Source organism: Mus caroli, unplaced genomic scaffold (assembly GCF_978045245.1).
Source record: "Mus caroli unplaced genomic scaffold, Mus_caroli_1 scaffold_5, whole genome shotgun sequence".
NCBI lineage: Eukaryota > Metazoa > Chordata > Mammalia > Rodentia > Muridae > Mus > Mus caroli.
Genome location: NW_028227260.1, coordinates 44,221,855 through 44,242,229, shown reverse-complemented (window position 1 = coordinate 44,242,229; position 20,375 = coordinate 44,221,855). Strand labels below are relative to the sequence as shown.

General features: G+C 32.9%; 1 pseudogene across 1 annotated transcript; it reads left to right on the top strand.

Annotated features, from left to right (window-relative positions):
• The first annotated feature begins 4,304 nt into the window (after positions 1 to 4,304).
• Positions 4,305 to 16,857, top strand: LOC110286967 (vigilin pseudogene; annotated as a pseudogene). The gene is made up of 2 exons (XR_002377175.2): positions 4,305 to 4,385; positions 14,732 to 16,857. The product of XR_002377175.2 is annotated as a vigilin pseudogene (transcript).
• Positions 16,858 to 20,375: the final 3,518 nt, after the last annotated feature.

The following is a 20,375-nucleotide window of genomic DNA, read 5'->3' as shown; positions in this document are numbered from 1 at the left end:
TTGACTTGGCCTATACTGGCAGTGAGAGCCTGTGGCCCTTTTGACTGGCTTATTCATTATGAGGAAAGCTTTCTTCACAATTCTGTTGTCATGGAAGCCTTTCTATATTCTCAGTAAGGTCTAAGTTGGCACAGTCCAGTTACTCAGCCTTTCCAGGTAGCATTTTTGTTAGCTTTCACTTAGATATTTAGGTAAAAGTAAATTTTACTTAACTTTTAAAATATCTAGTAGATTATGTATGTGTATACTTAAGATAATTGCTTGGTTCCTATCTTCTGATTTAGTTACTTATTTTTTTTTTCACTGTAATTTTCAGTCTTCTTTTGAACATTCTCTCTTATTTACTTGGAAATGTAGTTTTACTCTTTATAAATTATTATTTCCTTACCATTTCATTGCAATTTATTTCATAACTAGTTATGAGAATATAGGAGTGTTTTTCTGTTCCTTTTAAGGCTTATAGTCCTATTAAAGCATATACACTGATACTGTATACTGGCACCATTTTGATTTTCCTTTATATCATAAAGTTAAACTTCTCAACATTCTAATTTTTAGTGAAAGAAGATATGTTTATGATCAGACTTGCAGTGTGATCTAAGACTAATATGAAACTTCAATTTTTCCTTAAGTTTTCATTTATTTTTAAGTTTTAGAGGAATAAATATTTCTTTTGTCTTAAAATTCTTTCAGATTTTGTTTAAATATTGATTTATTTATATTTCTGTTTTATATTTGATATATATTTTAGTTATAAAAATGTTGTAAGCTTAATCTAGTTTCTAATAGTTTATTTTAAAATATGTTTCTTTTATACTTAATTTTATATTCACAGCATTGGAATTATTATTTTTATTATAAAATTATATATTTAATATCATACATTTCATGCTTTTTTCATATTTTTTACATTTATAAGTTTATTAAGGTTCATTGTACCTTCAATTTTAATAGAGGATAAAGTTATACAGAATATTTCGTACTTTGCAGGTTTTAGATCGTATAATCAGGCTCTTCATGATTCTGCATTTGCCTATCAGCATTTATGTACATAAAATTTCACATCAGGCAATTGTTTCACTGTTTAATATATAGTAAAATCTATATTTTCAAGGATTTTTTTCTTCATTTACCTTTGAGCTTTGACTATTCTTTATTTTTTGAATTTACAATGTAATTATAACATTTCTTTCAACCCTTTCCTCCCTCCTTCTTTCTCTGATACTCTTCCCCACTCTCCTTTAAATTTATGGCTTCTAAATTGGCATATATATGTATGTATATATATATATATACATATATATATATATATACATATATATATATACGTATATATATATATATATATATGTAAAGAGAGAGAGACTTATATACATATATATGAGTGTACGTAACCTAAATATAGCTTAATAGGCTGTATAATGGTACTTACACAGATGTTTTCAGGGATGAACTTTTGCAGTAAACAACCTTCATTCAAGATGGTCAGCTCTCCTGTTCACAGAAATTCCAGTTGCCTATAGTTCTTTGTGTAGGGTTGAGGCCTTGTGCACTTTTCTACATCCATATTCACATGTCTCTTTGTGCTGCCCTTATTAGGCTCACATTTGAGAAGTCATGTTAGTGACAATTTATGGGTTTAGCTGTTATTTTTAATAGTATTAGTTTCTATCACTCCAAAGAAAATTCTCTGGTCTCCTGGCTCTTAAAATCTGCCTGCTCTATCTTCTACAATGGTCAGAGTGTATTAGATTAAGGAGTGTCCTGTAAAAATATTTATTGGGATTGGGTTTTATAACTCTATACTTTGACTACTTTTACTTTAATGGTTTCTGTTGCAAAGAGTTTTCTTGATAAGGGATGAAAACTAAATATATCTGAGAGTTCAGGAAAAAATGTTTATGGATTGTTGTGAGGAACTATGTTGGTTTAGTAAAGTAAAGGATGTAGATTATTTTCTAATAACCATGACTGCACTAACAGTGAGTAATTAGCTAGGTTTCCAGTATCAATAATCTTCTTCTTCTTCTTCTTTTTTTTTTTTTTGAGTCTTAAATTCAAATAGAGAACTGTTGTTTACCCCCAAGGTATACATGCCACAATCGCAGCCTTCAGATTATGCTGCCAAGCTATTAGTTGATGTGGTTCATAGACAACATATCTGGGTGGGGTTGTTGTTTGCCTCTCTCCTTTCAAATTCTGCATGTTGCCATTTGGTATTGTGAAAGGTAGTTATCAAGGAGTGAGCTTTCTGGTCACTTCCAGTTCAGAGACCTCTGGTTTTTGTCACTGAAGGGCATGGTATCTTTAATAATAGGGAATTAACTTGTTACCTCTTCTGCTGGATAAGCAAGGGAAACATGAATAAATTGCATGGTTTTGGGAATCTCATGTCAATTATTCAAAAGAGGTCTTCTCATTGGGGTTTTTGTTAGAGTAAATTGGGAAAGGGGAGACTCTTTAAGGAAAGGGGAGGGGGGTAAGACAATAAGTACACCTGAAAAAAACCACAAGGAATCACACTATTACCTATTACAAACAACAACAAAACACATATATCATGCATAACCATGTTTATAAAACTATATATATAGTTTTAAGGAACCTTACTCATCTTGGCTAATGAAACTGCTTCCAATACCCAATGACAAACCTTGACTCTCCTAATATAGTGGATGACAAATATTTTCTTCCTTTCTCATTATTTTGATATATTATATAATAATGCTTCACTATATAATCAGTCATAGAACTACTTGTTTGTTTGACTTTTTGCATTGTTTGAATAGTCTGATTTCCATGATGCATTTTTAGTAATTTTTAAAATTCTTTTAAGACTTTAATGTTATTCTTTATTTTATTTTATTTAGTTAGTTAGTTTTGTTTTTTTGAGACAGGGTTTCTCTGTGTAGCCTTGGCTGTCCTGGAACTCACTCTGTAGACCAGGCTGGCCTCGAAATTAGAAATTTGCCTGCCTCTGCCACCCAAGTGCTGGGATTAAAAGTGTGTGCCACCACACCTGACTATTCTTTATTTTTTAACATTTTACTCTGTATTTATATTATTCTATAACATGTCTCTATTTATTTTACTTTGTATTTCTTTTTATTTTCTTTATCTATGAGTAGGTATGTAACACTTGTAGTAGTATATTTCTATACTTAGGGTTATCCAAGTACTCAGAACACTTGCCTAATTAGTTTTTTTTTCCAAGATGAAATATTATTTTTCCAAAATTCAAAATTACTATGGTAAATATTTGTTATACAACTGAAAGAAGAAGTAGGTCAGCTGCATAGCTTATCCATAACAGGCAAATTATTTAAAACTTCATTCTTAATATTTAGAAACATTGCAGGTTCATGTATATGTTATTCTTATTCTAATTTTTTTGTTATGGTGACATTGACTGTAGTCAGTCTTTGGTGATTATTTACATTTTAACCTCTATCCTGATCACACATTTATATGTATAAGTACTAGTGTTGAGGAAATTTTCATTATCTCTATTACTTTTATTATTTTTATTAGAATACTAGTTGTCATCTATATTTTCTGTATGTAAATACTTAAGCATTAACATTTTTATACAGGTACTCTGTTTCTGTATACATTTGGCATATGTTGTACTTTAAATCTAGCATGGGTTAAAATCACATGAGCATTTTCAACATTTGGCTAGATTTTTATATACTATCACAAAGCTCATTGAAATTCAATATGGATATTCCTGATACTTCATATGTGAGTGTAATTAGAGCATTTTTTTTTTGTAAAATTTAAGTAGTTGTGTTTCATGAAATGTGAAATCCACCCAATTAATACTAGAATGTTAAGCATTTATTCTACTTAATTAATGAATAAAAATTCACAGCCCAAAAGGGAAAATGGTTTAGAAAATGTTCATTATAGAATAGAGATAGACAGATAGCAAAAAGATGCTAGCATCATATTAATATATAAAGACATACCTAAACTTACAACTGTGAAGTTTTATGAAGGTTACAATGTAAGAATTATATTGTATACACTGGCAAAAGGATTATGTGGAGACAATTCTGTATCTAAATTTAATGTGTATTTTCAGTGTTACTTGGAATAGAGGCTTTTTTCTATTCCACAGTTTGTCTCTATCTACCCATCTACCCAACTACCCATCTACTCATCTGTCTGTCTATCTATCTATCTGTCTTTCAATTTATATCTATTAATGGTGTTTGTTTAATGAGAGGATTGTACATGGCATTTTAACATAATCATTCTGACATCCTAACTTTCAGGTACTGGAAGATTACCATTTTTATTTTTAGCTTTTCACTTCATATTGAGACAAATCGGCAATTCAGTGAAGCTCTCTTCTTCCAATTATTTTGAAAGTTTGAAAGGTAAGAGTGTACTTTCACAAATATATCAACAAATATACTTTGAAAACTGGGCTAGAAAAAATTTAAGGTAGGAAGAGAAATCAAGCATTATTTAAAATATATTTTTGATATTATCATCTAAAATTATTTATTCATGAAGACATTTTAAGACAAATAATGATAATTTACATTTCAATGATTCAAATATAGTAATTTTTTACATTAAAATATACCTTTCAATATGAGTTAGATAAATACTTATGCAACTATAATGAACTTATAGTTAACACTTTTCAAAATTGCAAAATGTTTACTGTTTGGGATGTAATGTCTTGTTAATAGTAGTAAAGCACTTGAGGTAGACTTTCTTCATCCTATTCATATATATTACCTATATGAGTAGTAAATACATGAGTTGTTTCTCAACTATTTTAATGGAAAAATTATTCTTCAATGTAAGTTTAGATTATAAACACACACACACATAATTATATTTTAGATATATTTGATATCTAGTAATATATGTACATATTTCTTGGGATCAAATCTAGAAAATTATGTCTCTTGCTAGGAAATGATTCCTGTTATATGAATATTCTAATACTGAGCTGCACCTAATATAAGTAGGTGTTTTTGATTAGCTAGTAAATAAAGGAAATAATATACAATATGTGTCTTTTTCAGGATGTTTTGAAATAACCTGCAAAGCAAATTAATTGATTTTATTAACTATTTTCCTAAACTTGTGCAGCAACAAATGTTTCCTGGTTTAATGAAAAACATATTGTAGAGGTCATCATATTGAAAATAATATTGCCTTAAAACTTTTTAAATAATCTTTGTTTATCTTCTCATCTTCTCAGCTAATAGACTTTTTTTTTATCATTTGTTTGTTTGGGTTTTGTTTGGTAGTTGATTTGGTTTTGTTTTTTTCATTTGTAAATTAGACTGACTAGAATTTTAGACTGTTATGAATTTTTCAATTATAAGATATTTTAATATTATATTAATTAGATATTTTAGTTACATTTCAAATATTATCCCATTTTCTGGTTTCCCCTCGCAAACCTGTGATCCTATCTCCCCTTACCCAGCTTCTATGAGGGTGCTCCCCCACCCACCTAGCCACTCCTGCCTCACAGCCCTAGCATTCTTGTACACTTGGGCATGGAACTTTTACAGGGCCAAGGGCCTCCCCTCCCATTGATACCAGATAAGGCACTTCAGCTCCTTCAGTCCTTCCCGTAACTCCTCCATTGGAGCTTCCAGTGCTCAGATGAGGTTTTTTATTTCTACTTTTTTTCTTCTCTGAGTAGAGATTCTTCACTTTCTCCCTCCCTCCTTCTTTCACAAGGTGAAGGTCTAAATAATTTTGCACTTCCCTTTAATCCTTTTTTTATACCTGGTCAAAATTACTATTCTGAAACTTCATCCAGTTTTATAATACTTTTTGTTTTGTTTAAACATTCCTAATTTATGTCTTTTACCCAAAATATGATTCAACCTATACTATTCATTATATGTATATTTAATTTCCTGATTATTATACCATTGATTTTTCATTTAATTTCATTATGAACAGAGAGCTATTAACATGTAGCCTTTTAAGTATATGGAGATATATTTGTTGCTTATAACATCAGCATTGTTGTTAGTATATTTAGCTGCTATTGACAAAATGATTTGTGGTACTCATTTGGGGTATATAGTTCTGTGTCAATTTTATCCTCATGACCCCTTCTTCTATCATATGGTCTCTCCTGCTTGAGAATAAATACTGTGGAGCAAAATATTCATATGAAAACTTCCTGTCTCCTCTACCCTGCTTAGCATGCACTTTAAGTAATTGATATTTTCCTTCAGAGGAAATGTAGATTTACAAGGAAAAGTGAGGGGAAAAAAATAAACTTGCGATGATAGTGGTACTCCAGGGGAGGAATACTCATTGGTTGTTTTGTGTGTGTATGTGTGTGTGTGTATGTGTGTGTGTGTGTGTGTGTGTGATAGACACTGTGCTCCATTGTTCTTTAAAACAATGTAGGTTATTAGTATTTCAATTCTGTCTTTGATCACATCCTTGTTTTTCTGCTTAGATATAAGGCTTGCTCTGCAGGAAGGAATTTCATGACTAGTACTATAGTGTTGGTTAGAAGACCATGGTTTTGGAGGACATAGACTTTGTTATGGAACTTTTTAGTGTTACTTCTTGAAATGTCTTGTCAAAGTGCTTTCTAAATATTTGTTTATGCCTTATAGTCCTGGACCACTCCCAACCTTAATTATAGATATTAATTCTTCATCACTTGATATTACCCCTCTTTCCTTTCAGGTATGTTCTGCAATCCTTCCACTTAATATTCATTTTTTTAGGTTAGGTTGTAATATAGTAGGCTTTGACATGCCTTTTTATACCCTAACCCTCTTCATGCTCTAATTTCTCCTACATACCCAAACCCCTCCTTGCTTTAGATTTTCCACTCCCTGTATTCCACCTCATAACTTAATTTTACCTTTCATTTACTTTTTCACTTCTTTGAACCACTGCTTGCCCACAACGTTCATTTCTACTTTTCTGGATTTCATTCATGCTCCAAGTCAAATACATAAAAGACTTGAAGTTAAATTTTACATATAAAAGAGACAATAGTCATTTATCTTTCTAGAAGTCAGTTATCTCACTCAGTATAGTTTTTATTCTAGTTCCATTCATTTGCCTATAGTTTCCATCATTTCATTTTTCTTCAAAGGTGAGTAATTTTACACTATGTATGAGTGCCACAATTTCTTAGCAATTTATCAGTCACTGGACATCAAGTTTTTTTTCATTTCCTAACTACTATAAATAAAACAGTACTTAATACGAATGTGCAACTATTACTGTAGTATAGTTGGATCAAAAAATCTATTTTGGGTTTTGGTTTGTGACTTAAGAAACCTCCAGACTTATTTTTTAGTATATATGTGATAGTTTATACTCCTACCAAGAACATGTAAGAGTTATTTTTTTTTTTTGCTATACCATATCAACTTCTATTGTCATTTGCATTCATGATGATGGTCATCCTGACTTTTGTGAAGCAGAATAGTAAAGTAAAATTAATTTGATAAGTAATGTACTATCTAAAGTGTTTCCAAGAAAATTGCAATTCTCTTGTTGGGTTATTTTTGTTGTTGTTGTTGTTCAGTTCCACATATTCTCAGTCTACTCATTATACAGCAAAGGAAACTGTAATGTTTTATGTTTTATAAGTCCCAGTGTCTTTATATTTTGTTTTATTTCCTACACTAATGGAATCAAAACATTTCTTAGGCCTATAAATTGGAAAATAGGTGTTATTTTCCACTACCAGGTTTGGTCAGAGAACTAGGTATTATGTTGAGCTCCTTAATTTTAAGTTTGATATGTCTATGCATTTAAAAATTCACTGATTATCTGTCAGATTCCCCAATTTCACAAATTTCCCCTTCTAAATAATATGTGGATAGAAATTCATTTATTTCTGTTATAATGTCTCACCTTTTTTTCTGATTTCATTGATTTGGGTCTTCTCTCTTTTGGTTAATTTGCCTAAACCATTATCAGTTGTGCTTTTTGCTTATTTGCCTGTTTAATCAAATCTATACAAACTAAATGCTTTTGTAACATTGACTGCTAGACTAAATTGTGGAGGCATATTATTGATTAATGAATGATGGGTGTTAAGTTCACTGTGTAGTACCAACCTTGTACAAAAGATTATGAGTTGTGTGAAGGTTCAGTTTCTGTTGTAGTAGAAGCTCCTAGACTAAAGTGGTCTTGTGCAGTTGAGGTTTGGTACCACTTGCCAGTAATAGTACCCTGATAAAAAAGCTCACCATAGGTTACTCTTGAAGGTCCAGTGTATTTGCAGTGGAGCATTTTGGAGATACCAGAGAAATGAGGTACCCATCTAGGACAGAAGTGGGTGTTAGAATGTGGGAACTAAAAAGGGGGCCTGGGGAAAGAGGGGGAGGGAAGGATAGCCCACGTCCAGCCAGAGTTCCACCTATGCTCTGGACAGGCAGACGTGAGAAGGCTGCCAGATGCTTTCCACTCAGCCCTGGGTGGGCATCCAATCCTCTGACCACACTCGACTGGGGAGGGGTGGATGAGGGGCAGTCCCCTGAAACCAAAAGGGGTATCGGGGTTATACCCTGTAGCCCCGGAGTTATGGGAAAGAGGGAATAGGGAAGAGAGGTTCCCACACAGGCAAGAGTCTGAACAGCTGAACAGAGCCAGTTTATGGTTTTAGAGCTTTATTGTAGAAATTCAGGGGGAAAGAGAGAAGGTAGAAAGAGAGAGAATAGACTAGAGAATAAGAGGAAGAGAGAGGAGAGGAGAAGACAAAGAGAGAGGAGAGAGAGGGTGAGAGTGAGGATTAAGAGAGCATTTAAGGGGCCAAACAGCCCCTTTAAAAGTATGCTATCTTTTCTGTTGCTAGGTAACTGGGGAGGAGTTTAGCCTGAAGGTCAGAAGATTGGGATATTGCCTACATGACTTCTAGCCTTGCTTTTCTTGTGGGGGCTGTGGAGGGTGGTAACTTCTATAAGAGCCAGGGTTTCAGGAGACATGAGAGAACTCCTTCCATCCCATATAATAAATTATCACCACTGGGTCCTGGGGTTCAGCATTTCAGCTCTACTGGAGACCAGATTGTCTGTGCATAGCCCAATGCTCCACATTGGAGTGGAGGCATCCTGATTCTAAAAGAAAATATCTTTGTGCTGTGGATAGCAGAGATGGATAAATGGAGTGTTATAAGTCTTTTGGAAACCAGAAGATCTTAAGTGAATAGCACATGCATAATTCTTCACTTGTTATACTGTTAAACTTGGTTTTGCTTTTGACTATAACTGTATCTTAATTCTTCCCTGGTTGAATGTGGAGGTATTTAACTTGCATATTGATTTTAAAGGAGCCCAATGTTAGCACACTTTGGAATTTTAGAAACATGTTTAGAGTTTACAGTGATGTGGGATATTTTAAAGAGGCTAAGTTTTGGGGGTCTTTTAATTTTAAAGACTGTGACTGTTAAAAATTACTGTGAGACCTTGGAGATAAACAAGAAAGGAAAGAGTCTAGTTTAATATTGATGTGTCTGAGTATTAAGTTGACAAAAGTTCATTTGTGCCTTGCTGGATTTTATTCAACTTGATACAAACGTACACATTTATGGGAAGAGGAAAATTAATACAAAATAGATAAAATGCCTCTGTAAGATTGATAAGCTGATGTTCACTATAACAGTTAACACATTTGCCATTGACCTATAATCCTTGTTCTGATATAGGCCTTAAATATTCATTCTAATTAATGATGCCCATACAGATCTTAGGTTTTCTCAACTTGAGGATAGAAATGTTCTAAACGTCCAGGCTGTTCTAGTACTTGTATGTATACAGTGTTGAAAGATAATGTAATCATGCAAAATTATGTAAAATTTCACTGTCAGGACCACTAAATTTCCCCCCTTTATTTACAAGCCTTCAGCATAATATATCTATGCTGCATCATCTTTATTAGTAGTATTGCCATCTGATAATTTAAATTAAGAATCTGTGCTAGTTGTTAGTTGGGGCTGAAAAATTGACTATGAGACTTCTGCCCTTTACCTAATTTGGATCCCAGGGCAATTTAACCCTCTACTACTTTCAGCACTATTATAGCTTCTCTGTTTTAATCCTAAGGAAACACTTGCCAAAATACTTAACCTCAATGATGCTGATTTCTTCTTAAGCACAGCAACCTAAGACCAATATCAATTGTCCCAACAAATAAATATTTCACCTTAGTGGTTCTGATCTCTTGAAAGGAGAAAGTTGTTCAAGTGGTCCTGAGTTTTATAAGAAAGGTTTAGCGAAGCATAGGTACCAAACTAGTAATTATTGTTTCTTCTTGGCTTATGCATAAGCTCCTAAGAGTCTTGGTTTCTGCCATTTTTCTACACTGGTTTCATGCAGCAGTGTATAATTAGGTATGCACTGTAAGATGAAACAAACTTTTCCTCTCAAAGTTTCATCTTGCCATGGTGTTTTATCACAATAGGAAAGCTACTTGGACATCGACCTTATTTCTTTTCAAAAAATAAAAGTTTTATTAGTTCTTGTAGTTTTGCTTATTTCTATTTTAATAATTTCAGACATGATATTGACAATATGCTCCCATATACTTTTTGGGGAATAGGAATACACACACACACACACACACACACACACACACACACATATATATATATATATATATATATATATATATATATATATATATATATATATATACATATATATGGTTTTACATGACATTTGGTTGAACAATTCAGTTATTGATTTTTGAGGTCTCAAATATTCTTCAGACTTTATTCTTAGGACTGCCTTCGTTCTGTTCCATAGAAAATGTCACGTTGCATTTTTATTTGATTCAAATATAGGATTTTTTATTTCACTATTTATTTCTTCCTCAAAGTATTCAATAGTTTATTTTTTCCCCATGAATTTATATACTTTGTTTCTCTTGACATCTAGCTGTATTCCACTGTGAACAGATAAAATACAGAATGTTATTTCATTTTCCTACCTTTTTTGAATATCTTTTGTTTTGTTTTTGTTTTTTGAGACAGGGTTTCTCTCTATAGCCCTGGCTGTCGTGGAACTCACTTTGTAGACCAGGCTGGACTCGAACTCAGAAATTCGCCTGCCTCCGCCTCCTAAGTGCTGGGATTAAAGGTGTGTGCCACCACTGCCTGGCCTTTTGGGAACTTCTTTCTGTTCTAATATGTGATTGTTTTTTTTTTTTTTTTTTGAGAATATTCCATGTACTGATGTGTATTATTTAGGTGGAATTTTCCTTTATCCATTTGGTTTATGGTATTATTTAATTTAATGATTCTTTGTTTAGTTTTGTGCATATTACTTGTCTATTGGTCACATTGGCTTGATAAAATCATGTACTGTATCTCTGTTGAGGTTAGTCCATGATTTTACTTTTTTTAAAATTTTTTTCAGGAATCAATATGCAGCTTTTAATAATAACTGAACACTAGCAGTCTCAATCAAAAGACCCAGTTAATGATTTTACTTTTAATATGAGATATTTAAATATGAAATTAAGTACACCTATATTTCGTGTGTATATGTTTAGAATTGTTGCACCCTCTTGGGGGGGAGTGTTCCTTTTATGAGTATGAATTGACTTTTCTAATCTGTTTATTTTTCATTTGAAGTATATTTTACCATGCTATAGTAGTCATATCTACTTCTCTCCTTATACTCTTAACTATTATTGACAGCAAAAATTGTTTCTTTGACTCAACAAAAAGATGAAAACTGTCTTTCAATGTTTTCCTAATCTCTGTATTTTTATTGTAGAACTTACATATACACTATTATTCAGTTGTTACTGAAGAATATATATCCATTCCTGCCATTTTGTTGATTGTGTGGTGTTTGATAAGACCTCTAGATTAACTGTACTGGTGTTGTTTATTTCCTGTGATATCTTAGATGTACTTATCATTTTCTTCAGACTAAAGTATTCCTTCTGTTATTCTTTGAATTATTTTGTATTTTTTGGGTTATTTTGTCTTTTTAAGTAATATTTAAAATGTCAGAGTTAGTTGGTTGCATAGGAGTGTGGGACTAAGGCTGGTGGCCTAGAGACTACTTACATTTCAGAATCAGGACAGGGCATCTAGGGAGGTGTGGATTAGAACTTCATGGTCTGGGGATTACTTATGTGTTGGTCATCAGAATCTCTGCAGATCAGGAGATTTTCAGTCCATTTGTCAGAGACTGAAGAGCCTTCCCTGTTTGTTCTGTAAGCTGAGCAGAAGTCTTCCTGTACTTATGTCTTTAAAGTTTTAGGGTAAAAATTCCTAATGATATATTTATCATTATCACATTTAAATAATGTATAATTTAACTCTTTAAAAGTATCATGTCATGGAGGACCAGGTTTTATCCTCTATATGTATTCTGAAGAATTTTTCTGTGCATGTGCACAAATGTCTCCAACAAATATTAACAATGCATAATCTCTTTTAGTTGTTAAATTTTGTTTTAAGTACAGAGGGCATAATTTTATAAAGTTATAAAAGTGTGTTTAATAATTTAGTTATTACTATATGTTTATTCTAAAACACTATTGAATTTTGAAATCTGCTGGGAAAGTATAAAGATAATTGAATTATGATTATCTACTAATAGTTCTATAGGCACTCTGAAGTTTTTCATCAATATGACCAATTCAACTATGAGCATTTTGATAAATGTTTGTTGCTATATGTAGCTATGCATTTCCAAACAATTAATAGTAGATGGTAGGGTTATAGCCAAGTGATAGAGTGCTTTTATGGCACTTGATTGCTATCAGTAAAAGGGAAAAAATAAATTTAGTTTTTTCATTGCTGTGAAGAGACAGCATGACTAAGGCAACTATTATAAAGGACAACATTTAGCTGGAGCTGGCATATAGTTTCAGAGCTTTACTCCATTATTATCATGGCAGGAAGCATAACAGTGTCCAGGAAGGTATGGAGGACCTGAGATTTCTACATCTTGCTCCAAAGACAAACAGGAGAATACTGTATCCATGTGACTAGGAAGAGGATTTCAAATCCCACACCCACAGTGACATGCTTACTTAAACAAAGCCAGACTTCATAATGATGCCAATCCCTAGGCTAAGTATATTCAAACCACCACAATATGCATGGCTCATTATATAATTCCAAAGACTCTAAAATATAATACTTTCACCTTAGAGGTACATTATCAGAATTCCAGGCCCATGCCTTTCCATTCCTGTTCAAGAGTTGAACCATTGATCAATGTGTAATCTCCAAAATGTTCACATGAACTATAACCAAAGTCCACTCATTGGGAGTAAGAATTGTTCAAGTCAGCACTTGATAAGGTTTAGCATTGTATTATGTGCCCATGTTATAAAGATGGTAAAAGTTTAGATATTCATTCATACTTTTCTTAATATTAGAAAAACTGGATTATTTTTCTCTAATTGGCAATAACATTTTCTCATCTAGCTTTTGACTGTGACATTTCTTACTCATTTTATACTTCATATATGATCTTATAATATTCCAGTGAAAGTATGTGATATATAAACTTTGCAAAAAAAAAAACAAAAAAAACAAAAAAACAAAAAAACCGCCGGGCGTGGTGGCGCACGCCTTTAATCCCAGCACTCGGGAGGCAGAGGCAGGCGGATTTCTGAGTTCGAGGCCAGCCTGGTCTACAAAGTGAGTTCCAGGACAGCCAGGACTATACAGAGAAACCCTGTCTCGAAAAAAAAAAAAAAACAAAAAAAACAAAAAAAAAAATAAACTTTGCAGCTCTGGGCTTGAGGGGTATGCTTAAGAAAGTAATTAGTGTCATATAATATTCAGAGTTGTGAACCTTCAAAGTTGTGATTCTAAATTACATTACATAATGAACAATTAAAGGAAATATTTCTCTAAGATGAAAAGTTATAATTTTTTGTTGAATTATACTCTTGGTAGAATTAGGAAAGGTGAGTCAGAATAATAATTAAAGTAAATATTAAAGAAAAACAAGATCTTATTCAATAAGAGAAAATAATACATTTTATATGTTAGTGTAGATAAACCTCAAAATGGTAAGAAGGTAAAGACTTAAAATTCAACAGACTGTATGATATATGATACTGTTTTTATGAATTTTTAGATAAGACAACCATAGAGATAAAATCTAAAATGATGTTACCTAGGTTTGATGGAAGAAGGGAAGGTTACCTCTGAATGATGGTCACATGTGTGAGATTATGGACATATTATAAACCTGCAATGGTTTAGCTCTAGAAATTACCTAGAAGAAAGTAATTAACCTAATCATTGAAATTATTATTAAAACTACCCTTTCACTGATACTGACTACTGCTTTCTAACTTCCACAACTCAATGTCTATTTGGAGAAAGCCAGATCCTATGAATATGGGTTTGAAACTATAAGCTCTATTTCCTATTTTCCACTTAAAACTAGGAAATTGAATGTTTTTCAGATGTGATTCCCAATCAACATCTGACACTGCAGAATAAATGAAAATGCATGGTTTTGAAAAATAAATGACATTTTATGGCTAGCAAAGAGTATTTAAAAATGATTTACTTAAAAAAATGATTTACTTTTAGATAAAAGGGGATCTGCTTCCTCATAGTCCTCACATTTTGAGAGAATCTTTTGCTCACTTAAGAATAGATAAAGTGATATGTTTTTTTGTCAAATTGGTAAAGTAAAACAATAGAATTTATTATCTAAAGTCTATATGTTACTTTGGGAACAATTTTATATACTTAAAGTGTTTATTTTTCCCTTAGAATAATGTGCAAAAAGGCAACTACAGGAGGTTTCACTACTGGCTACTAAATTTTCTCTGCAATACATATGTATTATAATTTCTTGAAATTCAACAATGGCATCGAACAAAACTTGCACTGTGCAACCAAACAGGTGTTTGCAGATGGAGAATCATGTTAGGCCCTTAAATTCAAGCATGAATGCTGATAATCTATCAAATTGTAATTTGGAGAATGATATAGTTATTAGAAATCCAGAAAATTGTGAATTAGCTCGACGTTGGTTTCTTACAATGCAAAATAGTATAGTCAAAATTTCACAAGTGGAATTTTATATTCCTTCTAGTTTATATAAATCCCTTATCAATCCAAAGAAGCATTTGATTGACACAATCATGGAAGAATGTGGAAGATTCAATATTTACTTTTCAAAAAGAAAATCAAATCGTCAAAAAGTTGTTATTAGGGGCCGTTCAGACAATATTGAAAAGGTAAAGAAAAAGTTTCATCAATTACTGGAAGAAGAGAAAGCCAAGAATTATTCTGTATCTGTCCCTGTCAAGTCAAAATATCATCAGTTTCTCAAGAATAAGAATGGTGGCAATCTTCCCGAAACATGTATAAAACTCGGGGCACGTGCTGTTTTCCCTACTCTTAAAAATAAGAATCAGGATTTGATAACAATCATAGGGAAAGAGGAAGCTGTTAAAGAAGTACAAAAAGTACTAGACCTTTTGATGAAAGACTTAGATCATGTGGTGGAGGACAGCATACTGATAAATCGCAAGTTTCACCATTATTTTGTCATGCGAAGGGACCAGCTTATAAGAGAAATGACTGAAGTCTATGCTGGTATGATTATTCACTTCACATATGAAGGAAAACAGAGCATTAGAGTTACAATGAAAGGAGAAAAGGCTTGTGTTGAAGCAGCGAAGAAACACATCCAACAGATTTTCGAGCCCTTGGGTTCCCATGTCACAACACAGTATGTTATTCCTCAAAAGTTTTATACATTTTTCATGGGACCACTGTGTTCCAAAGTTCAGCAAATTGCTAGAGATTTCAAAGTTCAACTCACATTTCCAGACAAAGAAAAGCCAACTATGTATATACATCCAGTGATTCAAGAAACTGAGAAAGAAAAGTGGGGAAAGAGCACTAAAGAAATTGTTTTTAGTAACCAAAGGAAAAATAAAACCATACTCATCACAGGTCAAATGGAAAATTGCAAAGCAGCCATGGAAGCTCTTGAATATCTAATTCCTTTCACTGCTGAAGTCCAGGTGCCCTCTCACCTACATCCTTACATCATTGGTCACAAAGGAAGTGGGATAAAGAAGATAATGAGTGAATTTGATGTTCATACTCAGGTGTCCCAAACTGAAGGCAATTCTGATATCATATCCATAATGGGTCTTGCGGCAAAGGTAAAGCAAGCCAAGATTAAATTAGAGAAGCAAATTAATGCTTTACAAACAGAAATAGAAGATCGAGCACTAAGAAACTTTAAGCTAATGTTTACTCTAGATGCAAAATACCATTCCACAATCACTGGTCATAAGGGCTTGTTTATTGCTCAGATTTGCAGAGAACATGATGTTACTATCCAATTTCCAAAGAAAGCAAACCGTGAGATACAAGATCAAATCACAATTACAGGCTATAAAAAGAATACCCTAGCTGCTAAAGATGCAATAATGAAAATGTTACATAAGATAGAAAAAACAGTTTCTAAGGAAATCCCAATAAACCCCCAGGTTCGTGACAGTGTTTTTGGATTTGGTGGAAAACTCATCCATAAAATGAATGAACAATTCAATGTAGACATCCGGTTACCTCCAAAAGGATCCTGGAATACTAATGTTAGTGTGGTTGGACTCCCCGACAATGTTCAGGAAGCAATTGACCATATCCTTGATCTTGAGAAGTATTACCTTTCAGCTCTCATAAGCTATGACTCTCAACTGGAAAGTCTTAAGAATACCTATCTTTACAAGATAACCATGGAATTACCTAAGTATTCTGGGAAAAATGATGGCCCTCATAGTGCAAAATCCTACCCAACCTCCTCAAATGATGATTCTGAAGATTTCCCCAAATTGAAACAACAAACACCTTCTAAGACTCATCCTTGGAGACCATAATGAAACACATGATTTAAAAATTAATAAAAATTGTTCCAACTTGGTATCTGAAAGTACTGTGAAAAAATATTTCTTTATTAATGTAGCTAATGGACTGTAAGCACATTTTGACACATTTACATGTACACTTTTTGCTCCCAAAATTTGTCACAGTGGTATATCACATGCTTCCACTTAAATGTATGCAATATGTAACCACTTATTTTTTGTTTTACTGTAGACTTGTTCTTAAACTGCTTTCATAGCACACAAATCCATATTTTCAATACATACTCAATTTATTTATTATATACATACCACAGGCTTGCTAACTTTTATGTTGTATCAGTGCTTTTCAGTTTTATTATGAACCTCAGCAACTGTCAAAAGGTAGCTGCATCTTTGTTTTTATCTAAGTACTAGATGGTTAACTTCATTAAATCATAATCTAATTGTGCTCTTTTTGTTTGTTGCTGCTTATCTAATTTGCACTACTCCTTATTCTTTAATCCACTAACTGGTCAGTATTATAAGGCATGCATGCCATAATTCTGAGCTTGTCTAACTGAAAGCTGGTGCAAACCATGAACTTAGCTGTATCTTCCCTTATACCTGCATGACAGCTATATAACCTCTGTGCCACTAAGCTTGTATGATTCTCCCACAGACATTTAAGCTAAGCTAATTTACTATGAAGGGGGTTATAGAAATATTTTTTACCTAACAACGGTGATGACTGGATCATAGCAAGGGGCTTGTTTTTCCTATAGTGTCTTAGGTATCTTTACATCTGAAATTGCCTTTCTAAAATACCATAAACAATCTCTAACACCACCAGAATTTTCTAGCTCAAGATTTTGTTTTATTTTGTTTTTTCATATGCTATTTCTAGTAAAATATCTTATACAAAGGCAAAAATTCTGCTACATTAATTTACCTCTGCGTATCAGAGTGAGTATTCTTATAAACATTTATGAAAATAAACAACTAGAGTAGTATACTTATGAAATGTAGGTATGAACAGCTATTGTAGAAGTGGTGCTATTGAATTAAGGTATTAGGTATTTTGGTTTTTTATTTTTAATTGTTGAGACAGGGTCTCGTGTAGTCCAGTCCTTGATCAAACTCCTGCTCCTTCTAGTTCTTTTTTTCAAAGTAATGGACATACCAGAATATATCATATAATGTGAATTTTCAGTTTCAGCATGAATTGACTCATTTTCCTTAAGACCACAACAAGTATAATAGTTCTTCATAGGTAGTCAACATCATCAAGAAAAGTTACTTTGGGTTTAGACAAGTAGATATTACATTAGAGCAGTAGTTGCACTATCAGCCTTGTCTCTTTAAGGATTATAGGCAAATAGTCTGCTACTTGGTACTAAAACATGAAGCTTAGCCATTGTGCTTCTCATAAATCTGAGATCTGTTAAGCTATATCTACATCTATATATCTATATCTATATATGGTAATGATTAATATAACTGATATTTTTGTTTTATTTGAATATTGTCTTTAAAATCAGTCATTGCTTACTAGAAGAAATGTAGACTGTGGCCCTATAGTATACATGGATAACGCAAATTGCATTTATGTCAATGCTAGATAATGCTCTATTTTATGTTGCATTTCAAATTAGTTTGCAGCAATTGTTGTAAACAAAGCTGTATTAGCCAGGTTCTTTAAAGGAAACAAATACAATTCGCTGAATGAGTATATATTGAAGGGGCAATTTTCAGAGTGGCTTCAAGCTGTAATCCAACTAGTTCAATAATGACTCTCTCTCAAAGAAAAGAAGAAGATTCTAGACGCTGTTAAGTATATGAGGCTGGATATGTCAGGTGGTATTCAGTCTACATTGTAATCCTGAAGAAGTTGTCCAGTGAAAGAAATGTCTCAGCAACCATAATAATGAACTTTTTAGCAAAAATGAAGGCAAGCAGAGAATGAGGAAAAGGTTCCTTTTTCTGTGTCAATTTTGATGGATTTCCATCAGAATGTATGGCCAAGGGTCAGGGTGTATTTTTCCATATTAATGATCTAATAAGGAAAATTTCTTATAGGCAGGCCCAGCTGATTGTTTGTTTGTTTGTTTTGCTGGGTTTTTTTGGACATTAGATGTATTCAAATGGACAACCATTTTAGTCATCATAAGTTTTTCATTTGTTAACTTGGCACATAAACACATATTCTTAAATTGGCTTAATTTCCAAATGAAAACAATAGCCTTGTCATAATTCTGTCAAATATTATATAACTATCTATCATACAAAAATTGTGGGAATCTTTCTGAGATAAGCACCCTAATACCAATGAGAGTGAAGGGGAAGATATAGGACAGGTGGAATAGTTCCAGGAAGGTCTCAGTAATATATCTACTTGGTACCCTCATTTTATATTTAGTATTTTCAAAGTGAAGTGACCCAACAAGTGAAAATTTACAGAAACATATGTGTCTATCAGCAGTTGGGTAAGGTCAACTCATTCTTTTAGCTATTTTTCCAGGTCATTTTCTTCCAGGTAGCAAGTGAAGTCATGCTGGCAAATGTATAATGCAAATAGTGCTTTAAGAAAATCAACATGTAAATCAAAACTCAGTGCCTAATAATTAGTTTTTAGCCTCATTTTACTTTACTATAATCATATATTTAACAATTGATAATATCCCAATCTGTTGTACATTTCATGGTAGTGAAATGGAGGTAAAAATACACATACTCCTGCCTAATATAAAGGTATATATGCACCACCATATTCCCTACAAAATTGCACATTTACTTCAAATACAACACTTATTTGTGAAGCTGGTCACAAAGCCTTAATTGGTATGTAAAACTAACTACTCTGTATCCATTCTCTATTTTCTCCACCCTCAGTAAGCACCTTAGCAGGTATTGGTTTTTGTTTTTGTTTGTTTGTTTGGTTTTGGAGGAGTGATCCATATCTTCATTCCTGAAGAAGCTCGTTGTCATACTCTCTGGATTGGTTTGTTTTAATTTCCACTTGACTTTAAATATAGGACCAAGTGACACCAAGAGATATACTGTAAGGATATTATGTATTCCAGACCCAATCTAATAAGAAGCCTAAAGTGGCCAGCAGGACGTCTTGAGTATCTATTTTAATAGAATGTATGTTGTGGCTCCTGACAGGAGAGATTCTCCATCTGGAATTAGAACTATTAAGCTAGTAGAACTTAAGATTTCAGGAACATGAATCAAAATATTTCCTTGTGAGCCAGTTGGAATAATAGTGAGTGGAACCATTCCCATTTCCACCCTCTGATTCCTGGACACATAAACCCTGGCCAAAGGAGAAGCTATACCATATAATGGATATTGATTTCTAGCATGTACTACCTTCTGTAGAAACTTAACCCAGCTCTCCAGCCTATTGCCACCAAAGTTGTGCTTTAACTGTGTCTTAAGAAGGTCATTCCATTCTTCCATCATTCCATTATTCTGTCAAGGCAGCTGCCTCAAGGTTAGTAGTTAACAGGGGGAGAACTGTGGATTTAATTGCTTTGGGCCACTTCTCT